We start from the raw sequence: 2,688 nt of genomic DNA on the forward strand, positions 1-2,688 counted from the left end.
GATGTTGCCTGTAATCCATGGCTTCTGGTTGGGATGTGTACGTACGGTTACTGTGGGGATGACGTCATTAATGCAGTTATTAATGAATGAAGCCAGTGACTGATGTGGTAAACTCCTCAATGTTATTGGATGAGGCATCCGCTTCATTGGTCCACTTCTGTATTGAGCATGTCACTGGTACTTCCTGTTTGAGTTTCGCTTGTAAGCAGGAATCAGGAGGATAGAGTTATGGTCAGATTTGCCAAAGGGACTGCAGATGTGGGAAGATCTGCAAAAATGAGAGGGGTCTGAAGATACATCAGGCAAAGATGAAGTGTGCACTATCCAATAGTGATGTGCAACACACAGGGTAACCTGATTAGACAAAGGAGAGCCTGGGGCAGGAGCCAAAACACAGTGGCCAGAATCTCCACGTGCATGACAAAAAGGGTGTTGACTGCAACATTACTGATGCACCATGGGAGACAGAGGACCAACAGGAGAGGGATGGCACACAACAGACAAGACAATCTGTTCAGAATATCAACACAGGAGAGACCAGGAAGGAACCTGTGAAATGGGAGATGAATGAATGGGAGAAGTCTGACCGAAACGTGGATCAAGTGCTGGAAGTAACCCTCACAGGAGGTGTAGGGAAGAAAATCCGAGCCAAGTCAACTATCATCTTGAGCATAGGGGCTGACCACTATGGAAAGAAAGGAAATAAATCCAAGAAAAACATAAAGTCAAGAGAAAACCAACGTCTGAAGAAGATAGCAACCCTGCGGAGGCTGAACAAGGATTTTCACCTAGCAAGGGAAGAAGAGAAACCAGCATTGAAGGACATCTGTGACAATCCGAGAGATCGCATTAAGACCTTGCGCCAAGCTGAATACCATTGAAGGGATAGCAGGAGGGAGATGAAGGAGAGGACAGACTTTACAAAGGGGACTAAAGTGCAGGAGAGCTCAAAGCAATGGATGAAGAGGTGGAGGGGCACCTTTGTGGAGTCAACAGTGACCCCAGGCGTGAAGAGGAGCTGGAGGAGATTGCAAAACTCATCAAACCAAATGAACCCACCATCCCCTTCGAGGTGATGGAACCCAGCTGGCTAGAGGTGAATGACTTTCTTAAGAAGGCCAGGGGAAGATCAGCACCAGGGCCTAATGGTATTCTATACAAGGTGTACAAATACTGCAAGAGGCTCAGGAGGAGACTCTGGAGACTACTGAAAGTGTCATGGAGGAAAAACTATCTAGCAGAAAGCTGGCTAGTTGCTGAGGGGAGTTTCATTCCAAAGAAGAAACTATACAAACATGAAGCAATTCCGAACCATCTCACTTCTCAATGGGGAAGGGAAATCTTCTTTGGAATCCTGGCGAAGAGGCTGACAACATTCATGTTGGACAACAACTACATTGACACATCCGTACAAAAGGGTGGAGTTCAAGAAGTGTCTGGCTGCCTTGAACACACAAGCATCATCTCAAAGATCATTGAGGACGCTAACCAGAATCATGGGAACCTGGCAGTCCTGTGGCTAGACCTAACCAAGATAGTGGAAACCACACTCAAGACCTACTATGTTCCTGCAAGATTCCAGAAGCTCCTCTATTGCTACTTTGACAACATCAAGATGCTCTTCACAAGCGGAGACTTTTCCACCATATATCGTAAATATCGTGACCTGGTGCACTATCTCAGTAATTCTGTTTTCTGCAGCTATGAATCTCCTTGTGAAGTCAACAGAAAAGCTCAGACGCAGTGCAGTATTGCCAAGCGGCATCCAGCAGGCTCCAATCAGAGCATTCATGGACAATGTGATAGTCACAGCTCAGTCAGTTCCGCAAGGCAGATGGATTTTGGAAGATATGGAAGAGTTTACCAAATGGACCAGAATACAGTTCAAGCCTGTAAAGTCAAGAAGCCTAGTTCTGAAAAAGGAATGCTACCGATTCAAGATCGAAGAGAAGGCCATCACAACCTTCAGAGAGAAGCCTGTGAAGAGCCTGGCAAAGTGATACAGGGCCAGGCTCAATGACAAAGAGAGTGTGAAGGAGATGCTTTTACAAGCCAACATGTGGAGGACAACTCTGGAGAAGAGTGGCCTACCAGCAAGTTTAAGGCATGGGGCTACCAACACAGGGTACTTCCCAGACTCCACTGGCCACTGCTTGTCTTTGAAGTACCTCTTTTATCAGTAGAGGCGCTTGAGATGTAAACTAACAACTTTCTTAGGAGATGGCTGGTGATCCCAAGAAGCCTTCGCTCCATCGGCCTGTACAGCACATGCAGCAAGCTGCAGCTGCCAATTACATACGTGGTAGAGGAGTACAAGGCAACAAAAGCATGTCAGGCTATGATGCTGCGGAACAGCAAGGATGACAGGGTTCGTCAGGCAGAGATCAAGTGGTTAGCCAGCAGAGCGGAGGCGGAGGAATGGCTGCAACACACTGACATTGTTGGGTCAGTAAGCCAAGGCAGGCTGGGTCTGGGATGCACAACAAGGTCAAGTTGGAAGAAAGTGCTGTGGCATGGTGCAGAGGGAGGTCCGAAAGGCTGAGGAAGAAAGCAGGCATGTCAGAGCAGTAGCCATGAAAAAAACAGGGCAGCTGGATATGATGAGAGAATGTGCGAAAGATGGCACTCACCTGGCAAGAAATTTGGAACATGGAAGGGAAGTGGATTAAGTTTCTGCTTTGCTCTGTG

General features: G+C 47.2%; 1 pseudogene; it reads left to right on the top strand.

The window, feature by feature from the left end:
* The first annotated feature begins 955 nt into the window (after nucleotides 1–955).
* Nucleotides 956–2,000, top strand: LOC145858556 (uncharacterized; annotated as a pseudogene).
* Nucleotides 2,001–2,688: the final 688 nt, after the last annotated feature.

The sequence above is a fragment of the Salmo salar genome, chromosome 10, assembly GCF_965601325.2.
Source record: "Salmo salar chromosome 10, fSalSal1, whole genome shotgun sequence".
In the NCBI taxonomy this organism is placed as follows: Eukaryota; Metazoa; Chordata; class Actinopteri; order Salmoniformes; family Salmonidae; genus Salmo; species Salmo salar.